The sequence below is a fragment of the Tiliqua scincoides genome, chromosome 14 (genome assembly GCF_035046505.1).
Source record: "Tiliqua scincoides isolate rTilSci1 chromosome 14, rTilSci1.hap2, whole genome shotgun sequence".
NCBI classification, from domain to species: domain Eukaryota; kingdom Metazoa; phylum Chordata; class Lepidosauria; order Squamata; family Scincidae; genus Tiliqua; species Tiliqua scincoides.
The window spans coordinates 7,797,633-7,807,594 of record NC_089834.1 but is presented as its reverse complement, the minus strand read 5'-3'; the positions used below and the strand labels follow the sequence as shown (position 1 = coordinate 7,807,594).

The 9,962-nt window shown below is 47.4% G+C and overlaps 1 pseudogene; it reads left to right on the top strand.

Annotated features, from left to right (window-relative positions):
- The first annotated feature begins 1,732 nt into the window (after nt 1–1,732).
- Nucleotides 1,733–1,852, top strand: LOC136634542 (5S ribosomal RNA; annotated as a pseudogene).
- Nucleotides 1,853–9,962: the final 8,110 nt, after the last annotated feature.

Genomic DNA, 9,962 nt, shown 5'->3' with positions numbered 1-9,962 from the left:
GAAATCTGTGGGATCATGGTGCTTCAATAACTTACTTGGAGGCCATGCTGGGCCCTCTGGAGATCACATTCAGCTTCATGAGAAAGCCTCCCAGACACACCCAGAAGCCACTTCTGGTTCAGTACTGTGACCTCTGGTTCCATGCAGTGGCATCGCTAGCAGGGTACAGAAGTGCTGGCCACACTGGGTGACAAGCACTGGAGGATGACACCACTACTGGTCAAAAAAATTTTAATCTTGATATTTTCTAATAATACAATCATGTTCTATATCTTTTGATGTGTAATTTCATGCAGAATTCAATGAAACAAACCATGTTGAAATATCTCTATTTAATCAAAAGTTATAGCCAAAAATATAGCCAAGGGGCGGGGCAATGGTGCATCCCCAAGCCCACCACCCGGCGCATTGCCTTGCCCACTTGCATGGGAGGAAGTCCATCATGGGGGTGATGCCCCAAGTGAAGCAAGCCCCGGTGATGTCACTGTGTCCAAGAGGTGTATGTGATCGGAATTCACTGGAAGTGGCTTCTGGTCATGTGTGGGAGGCCCTCTGAGGCCTTCTGAGCTGTGGTTAGCATACATGGATGCTCAGCTCTGCAGATGTTGCGCCCACAGATAAGGGCCCACTGTACTTAATTAATAGGCTGCTTTCTAGAGAGTTCAGCTGTGGTGTTTTAGTGCTTATGCAGAAGTACACTGAAGCCTTGGTAATATGGCAAGCAGGAAAATCTGCCCCCCCCCCCCGACGGCACATCAAAGAGGGTGCCAGTTCCCGAGGCCGCAGTGTGAAATCAGCTGGTACGGCACTTGGTAAAAAGCACCCATTGTTCTAACCCCTGTATGAGATTCTAATGTGGCACAATCTGGGAACTGGATGTAACTTATTAATGTTGCAAGTACAGTAAAACGGCAGTTCGGAGGCTTGTGAAAACAGTCTCTCTCTCTCTGCACTGTCAACCCTCAATCTGCCTGCTGTCTCTTTTTTGCCTCTCTTACTTTTCACTGCTTCTGCTCTTGCGCCTACATCCAGGAACCTGACCCCTGAGTTTTGGTTGCTCCCCAGACGTCACTGCTACATTCAGCCATTTACAAAAAGTTGACCCCCCCCATTAGCGCAACATCTGCAACTTTGTGGAGGAAAAGATGTTTAAAACAGCACAGCCTTTTAGGGGTGCATAAGGACACGGAACGGAAGCTGGTGCAGCTCACCGACTGATCTCGGAATCAGGACCTCTTGGGTTCAACTCTCACCTCTGCCATGAACTCTCTAGGTTCCCGCTCAGCTCCCTCGCAGCCCCAACTGCAAAGGTTTCATGGCTTGCACTGCTTTGGGATGTGAGGCTGCTCATAAACACAAGGTGGCACTAATTAAGATGAAAACTTACACATCTCCGCGTCTCTGCTCTGAGACCAACAGTGTTGCTTTGATCTCAGAAGTCCAGCAATGGATTTTTAATTCGAGGAGTGGGGGAGAGGCCTGACCTTGAGGAGAGACAAGGGAAGGCAAGCCTAAGCACCCAAATCCCAGAGGCATGTCATCCGGCTGGGTGACTCCATAGTGATGGAAATGAACTCCACACATGCCCAGAGGTATTTTGTTTCCTGTTACCAAACCTGTCCCAAGGTAGAGCTCAGCTGGCAATGAAAAGATATCAGATGGCTGGATCCTAGTGACCGAGCCTGGCTCAGACTGAGCCCTGCAGAAGCCGTTTTAATTTGGCAGATAGACTACTTAGAGCAACTGTTACCCTGCACATGCCCGATCTGGTCTGATCTCGGAAGTTAAGCAGGGTCAGGCCTGGTTAGTACTTGGATGGGAGACTGCCTGGGAATACCGGGTGCTGTAGGCTTATACCATAGTCTTTCCAGACTGAAGGTTGCCAACCAACCAAGACTACTTAGCAATGATGGACACAATGCAAAGGAACTGGATCTTGTGAAGAGGGGTTCACCCCCCATTTGGCTTTATGGACCACGCACACTGCTGGGGAGGGATGTGACCCTGTCATCAGGTTATTTATTTATTTATTTGCAGAGATACCCCATGGAGCACATGGGGCGCATGTCAAAAACTGATGGTGCGCCTTGACAATTTTATCACCTTGTGCGTGTGCCATGAAATAAAAAAAGGGTTGAAAATCACTGGCTTATGTCCCGGGGTGCCAGGGCAATGTGATTTGTTCCCTGCGGCCTCTTCTTACCAGCTCTCCCAGGTACCGTCATCTTGGCTGAGACAAGATCATGCATGATCTTGCGCAATTCTCCCGAGATCTCAGACAATTCCCGCATGATTGGTGCCACAACAGGGTGCCATGAGAGAAGGGCGCCATGGTAGGTTTAGGAACCAGATACTTCCTCTTTTTGGTGTTGCTTGGCTGCTTTTTATTCATCTGCGTTTATTTGAGTCTCCTCAACTTCACAATTTCATATTGCTGCTTTAATTATGATTGTTTTTAATGCGGCTGTGAATCTTTCAATGGGATGTTAGAGAGAAGGGCGGGTCCCGTTAGGGAGAAGGGCGGGATAAAAATAAAGTTTTATTATTTTATTATTATGTTATTACCTGTAAACTGTTTGCTTGAATGTCATTTGATTAATGGGTGTGCCCTATGCTCCCCACCCAACCCTCTTATGTAAGACCTGGACAGCTGACCAGTTTCTGTTTTGTAAGAAACAACAAGCAGTGATGTCAGGGGGCTTATTGCGTGGGTTTAACTGGATGCCATTCACAAGGTGATAGCTGGGAAAATTCAATGTCTCTGCAAGTGCTTTGTACGAATGGGTCAGACTTGACACTGGTGGAAGTCCCATCTGGATATACTTCCCCTTGAACCCTCAATTCCAGAGGCAGTGGTAAGACCAAAGCAAAAGCCCTGCAGGATCAGACCAGAGCCCTAGTTAGTTCAGCATCTTGTTTCACCCAGTGACCCATCAGCTGTCTGTGGGTATCCCACAAGCAGGAAATGAAGGCCCTCCATCTGTATCTCCAAATACACCATCAGAGATCACACAGCGGGAATCATGGGAAGCCCAGAGAAGAGCGTTCCCCAAGGCCCCCACCAACCTGGTGCCGGCATTAGGTGCGTCATCCCACAAAGGTGTTTCAAGGGTCCTGATTCATTGGAACAAAGAATTATCATTTCCCAGGCATTTTCTTTATTTATGGTTTCTGTTGTCTTGTAAGCTGCTGTCAAGGCGTTTTGTATGCACAGTCCTTGTTTTCTAAAAAATGAGAATAAACAGGGTTTTGTTTTGTTTTTAGGAAAAGGAACCTGCCCAGCAACTAAGTGTTCTCAGAGGCCCTTCCCCAGGTGCCCTCACCTGCACAGGTTAAGTGGGTGGCTACTGGGGCCTTGCTGTGGTCACGTCCCAGTTCTGGAACTCCCTTGATGGGAGGTCTGTCTGGTGCCTTTGCTCCAGTCTGTTTATTCAGGCTTTGGGTCATTCATGCCGATGGTTTAATATGCTTTGTTGTCATGATTGCCTCCCTTCACTTACGCTGTTGGACGGGGATCGACTGATGAATTAGTTAATTGTTTCTTGCGTCTGTTCTCCTGGGGATAGTGACATGTGTTTATTCTGTTCGCTCGTCTCCTTTTTTACAGTGGCTCTGGATGTTTTCTTTCTGTTAAGACAACTTCAGTGCCATTTGACATACAAATCTTCTTATATTAAACAAATATCTATTTCTGTATGCAGTTTTGGCATGTATGTGCTTGACCATCATGGTTGCCCCAACCATAAGGCTGGCTAAGGTAGTCACCTTGGCCAACATAAGAATGAGATCTCTTGTTATCTGGTGTGCTTCCTGGGGCATTTGGTGGGCCACTGTGTGATACAGGAAGCTGGACTAGATGGGCCTATGGCCTGATCCAGTGGGGCTGTTCTTATGTTCTTATCAGAAGAGCCCTGCAGGATCAGGCCAAAGGCCCATCTACTCCAGCTTCCTGTATCTTACAGTGGCCCACCTGATGCCTCAGGGAGCACACACAGGGGAGGAGTTTCATCATTGGGGGTGATGCGCTGGCCTCCTGCACAGGAGCAACCCCAGTGACACCACAGCTCGGAGTGTTTGCAAACTGTTCTGAATGCCCAACCACTTTTTCCCCCCATCAGAAACAAAAATTTTAAAAAAGTGATCAGCTGCTCAGAGCAGGTTGCAGTTGACAGAGAGTGTGCTGTCAAACCAGGAGGAGTTGGCAGTGACGTCATCCCTGCAATCACCGCAGCGATGTCATCACTGCAATTACTTCCAGACCAGGCACTTCCGGGGGTGACATCCGAAATCATGGCTCCAGGAGCCAGATGCCAGTGGGGAAGTAGCAGCTGGATCATGGGAGCCTGCAGTTTGGGATCACAGCACAGGGATAGGATTAACACCTCCCTACACCTTGATCCCATGGCCTTCATCGGTGACGGCCCAGTCCAGCAGCTATTGACTAAACTGGAACAACATCCTGTGTGGTTTGGACAAGCAGGAGTAGAGCTCCTTCTACCTTCCACAGTCCTGGCCCAGAAGAAGAAAAGGGGTGATTGGCAAGCACTTCACAGCAATGTCTCAAATTTGATTAAAATCACTTAATACCTGAAATTACCTTAATTTGAGCCCATTAGGAGGTTCATTTGTAGCTTTCTGCTCCAGCGTCAGGGATTGACAGAGCTCCTCGCAGCATCCCCTAAGGCCTCCTGCAGCGAGCGACAGGTCTGCGTTTGTGCAAAACCGTGGCTCCTCGAAGGGTTGTTTGTCTCCCGACAACCCAATTTGCAACTAGCAACAGAGTGCCGGATACTAATTGGTATGTACACGCTTGGGTTGTTTTCCAAGGCCCGGTGTATCATTTTCTTCTCCCCTGCACCTGCTTTTGAGGGATTTATGCCAAGTCGACGAAACATCTCTGTCCATGCTTGTCTTCCCCCACCAGTGCTTTCAGATGGGGAGCCAAAATGGCTGACACCCGGACTTCTGGATCGGAGTTCTTCCTCTCTTCGGTGAGGCATGCCAAAGCTCGGAGCAAGTCGGGGGTTGGGGTTTCAAGAGACATGAAAGGTCTCCTAGGAAAAGGTATCTCTTCTGCTTTCATCCCTTCAGCACATTTGTCAAAGGGCAACCTGCCTTCCCAAGTCAGGCGTTCAGCGGCGGAGAAGGAAGTAGAAGGAATTTGGCTGTGTTGATGCAAACCAAAGCATTACCAAGGCAACTGCAATTCGATGGACGGGTTCCTCGTATTTTCCTTCTAAAGGGGACAAACTTTGCCATGAGAAATCCCAAGCCTGCTTCTTGGTATACAGTCAGTTCTCTTTATAAGCAAATTCACTAACTGTGAATTTGCTTAGCTGTGAGGGGCCGAATTGCCACCATCTCTCATTATCTGCTACTCTCTTCTTGCTATCTGTTAATACTGTGCATTGGTTTTGGCCCATGGAGAATTGTCAGACACATTTGTGTCCGTTTCCAGTCTTGCCCCACCATCTTGGGTACTCCAGCTGAAGCTTCACAACCCTGGCAATGACGAGAGGTCTCTGAAAGGCTGCCTGAAGGCTACTCTGGAGATGTGGAAATTCAAAGGAAGGAGCCAAGAGACAGGTGGAGGCAGAGGACAGGTGAAGCAACCCCCTCCTCACTGCTGATCTCTGAGGCCTCTGTTCAGAGGCCTCTGCTGATCTCTGTTGTTGAGCCAGCAATATTCAACAGGTTGAGGGATAGCCAGCGTGGAGAACTTGCCATCACCATCTCCACAACCTTCAATGCTTGAATGGATATCCAGCAAGAAGGAGGAAGCATCAGATGTTGGAGATGTAGATGAGCCCTCGCTATCACCCTTTAACACTTCAAGTTAAAGCTCAGGTTCATAAAGGTCATAGAGTGTATGGTAAAGAGGGTCCCCTGGAACCTAACTCCATTTTCCCTATAGGCTCCCCATAGGCTCAATGATTCAGTATCCACTAATTCATCCACTAAATTTTCCAGCAGATTAGTCAGCCCTAACAGATAACAAGAACTGATTGTATATCACTTGCTCAAAGGTGGAAATGTGCACCGATTAGGTAGCCTATCAGAAATGAAGGGCCAGCTGTTCTCACCAATGTCTTCCAGCTGTCTTCCAATATGGCTCTCAAAAAGAGGGTACCAGTTTATTTGCATCCTGGATGATTGCGTCCTGGTCAAACGCATCCCAGTCATTGGTTTCCCTGGAAATTCACATCCCATTTTTTTTTGTGTCCTGGTTATTTGTGCCCCACTATAAATGGGCAACAAACAAACTATAACTGGGCAACAAACCCCATGTAATGGTAAGTCTCTTTAGCCCTATCCCTATGGTTGCATTTTAAAAATAGAAAAGTATATCTAATATAATTAAACAATGAACCCTCTGCATCCGTGGATTAGGAACATGCGTATTTGACACATCACGGGTTCCAACCCACAGCTGGAGGGTCCACAGATGATCTCTAGATGCAACTTGCTCCCAGGAAATATCTTGGCTCCTTCCTTTGGTTCCTGGGCCCCTTTTTGACCCGGGGCCCAGGTACAAATAACCCCTTGTACAATCTGAAGAGAAACCAGAGTAACCTTGTAACGTGGCATCAATTGAGACTCTCATCCGTATATTCTTCTATTGTCCAGCTCCCGCTGGCACGTGCTCTTCTCATTCGGGGCACATCCTGGCTAAAGAAAACTGGACATCCTGATCTTGCAAAAGTTAAATACCTACTTAATGACCAGTGGAGTGGAGGTTACGGTGAGGGTGGCAAAGTTTCCGATGACGGTGGATGAGAAGTATGATGACGGACCCATTTGAAATGCTCTCTAAATGTATTCCAAAATATTTTTATTCTGTTGAACTAATGCGATTATTGATATTATTATAAGCCAATAAAAGTTTGAATGTGAAAACCCCCTATAGCCCTCTCCCGTGGGACCCGCCTTGGTTTATCTACGAGATCAACATATACATGATTATGTATGGTCAGTGGCATTGCTAGGGGGTACGGGGGGTGCAGGTCGCACTGGGTGACATGCATGGGGGGGTGACACCACTACTGGCCAAAATTTTTAAAATCTTGGTTTTAAATAATACCATATTATAATGCTATTATTTTTGAATAATACCATCATGTTATTTGTCATAAAATGTGTAATTTCATACAGAATACAATTAGATAAATTGTGTTGAAATATCTCTGTTCTTTCAAAAGTTAGAAAATCATTGGGGGGGAGCAATAGTGCATCAGTACACCCACTGCCCAGGGCATTGCCCCTCCCATTGCATTGGAGGAGGTCCATCTTGCACTGGCCTCCCGCACTTGGGTGACACACACCCTGTTGACGCCACTGTGTACGGTAAATGCCCAGGAAGCAGCTGTTCACATACAAAACACTGTTTTCTACAAGCTGGGTATTTTCTCTCTGCATCATATTTTTCCAGTTTTCCCCCTCCCCAGTGGCCAAAAATCCTATGCAAACAACCTCGTTTTCACAAGCTTCCTGTATGTCAGTAGCCAAGAGAAACAGCCCCTTGTGGGATTGGGGAGAGGGGAGGGGAAGTTGGGGATCAATCCAAAACATGCACCATATTGTCTGGGAATAGGGGGAATGGGGATCAGATATTGACAGCTGAAAAATGTTCACTTGCTTTTATCAGCCACAGAGTAAACAGATAAAGTGGAAACCACTTTCAATTTTCCTGAAACGTTAATAATGGGCCGATAATCTTATAAACTTGCACACTTCCTACAATTGAAAGGAAAGGAGGGACAGCGAGTTCTGAACTAGCAGAGCACAATTGGGGCAGGAGAGAGACCAACACATAAACTTTACACACATCCCATTTCCAGTGCCTCAGCTTGGAGGGATGGCAACCTCCACATGAAGTCATCAAGGGGAAAATATCTCCATATAAGAGGGGTGGCCAAATTTGCTTAACGTAAGAGCCATGTACAGAAAAAATCCATTGCTTGAGAGCTACCATATTTAAGAAGCATTTAAATTCTTCAATATTTTTTTACTCACCCTGCATATCAAACTTGCATTTTAATCGAGTGGACTCTCAGGTTCTAACTGAAAAAATAATGATAAAGCTTGAAAATTTCTTATTTTCCTTTTATATTAACTGCGATGCAAAAAAGAGTTCAGCCAACGTATTTCAGAGCCATGTTCACCTCCATTTTGCTCCCCCGCTCGCAACGGCTCCGAAAGGGAAGGAGAAGGATCACTTGCACGCTGTGATGAGGCTCTCTGCAAAACTTACAGAGCAATCCTATCTTGCACTGGAAGAGGCAGGCCAGGAGGGCTGCGCTGTATCCAGCGCAAGATAGGACCTAGAAGTACCTCAGCCAGAGGTAAGAGGAAACTCTTCCCTTTACCCCCAGGTAAGCCACTGCAGCCCCAACGGGTCTCCTCAAACTTAAGAACATAAGAATAGCCCCACTGGATCAGGCCATAGGCCCATCTAGTTCAGCTTCCTGTATCTCACAGCGGCCCACCAAATGCCTCAGGGAGCACACCAGATAACAAGAGACCTCATCCTGGTGCCCTCCCTTGCATCTGGCATTCTGACATAGCCCATTTCTAAAATCAGGAGGTTGCACATACACATCATGGCTTGTAACCCGTAATGGATTTTTCCTTCAGAAACTTTTCCAATCCCCTTTTAAAGGCATCCAGGCCAGATGCCATCACCACATGCTGTGGCTAGGAGTTCCACAGACAAACTACATGCTTGCGCAATCTCCTTGCCCAGCAGACCCTCAAGGAGAGCCCAAGGGCGCCTCAGGATTGCACCCCTTGTGAAAGTGCAGGTTTCTAAACCTTCACCAGAGCTCTGAACCTCAGAGGTTTGCAAAGGTTTGAAAATTTTAAAAATAAAAGGGGGGGGGGGGTGTGAAATAAGCACCATAATGCTTTGCTTCCTAAGGCACCTAAAGGTTAAGAACATAAGAACAGCCCCACTGGATCTAGTCCAGCTTCCTGTATCTCACAGCGGCCCACCAAATGGCCCAGGGAGCACCCCAGATAACAAGAGACCTGCAAGGCATTCTGGGAATTGTAGTTAAGAACATAAGAACAGCCCCACTGGACCAGGCCAAAGGCCCATCTAGTCCAGCTTCCTGTATCTCACAGCGGCCCACCAAATGCCCCAGGGAGCACACCAGATAACAAGAGACCTGCAAGGCATTCTGGGAATTGTAGTTAAGAACATAAGAACAGCCCCACTGGACCAGGCCAAAGGCCCATCTAGTCCAGCTTCCTGTATCTCACAGCGGCCCACCAAATGCCCCAGGGAGCACACCAGATAAGATCCTGGATCTTGGATTCCTAGAGAGGAGGCACTGTACATTAGAATGCAAACCTCTGGGTGGGTGGATAGGGAGGGAGAGCCAGAACTTTCAGTTTCAACATTTGCAGCAACAAGACATTGGACTGCAGCGTAAGGTAGAATGTATCAAAGAAGAAAAGGGGAGACAGGCTGGAAACAGAGACAACAGAGGAGGGGGGGGGAATGGATGCAGGGCAAAGACTGGCAAAGAAGAGCCTAATCTGGGTGTAAAGGAAATAAGAATGAAGTCATTTTCAACTCCTGTGCTGTGGCACACTGGTGTGCCGCGAATGGTCTCCAGGTGTGCCATGGGAATTTGGGAGAGGGTCATTTATCAGTACGGCCATAGTGGGATGTGAGCCCAGCATTGACAGTATCTCACAATTGTCAATTGTGCCAAAACCGATGGTGCACCTTGACCATTTTAGTGCCTTGCCAGTGTGCCGTGAGATAAAAAAGGTTGAAAATCACTGCTCCAGTGTCCCACTCTCCTCTCCTCCACACTTCCTCCTCTGCTTCCCACTTCCTCCTCTTCCATTTTGAGTCCAAGAGGGGGAAAGAGTAGAAGAAGAAACAATCCTGACATACCACCAGGCTTTTTCAGGTGTCAAGAGCTCCCCAGTCCCTGGTATCCTCCTGTTCT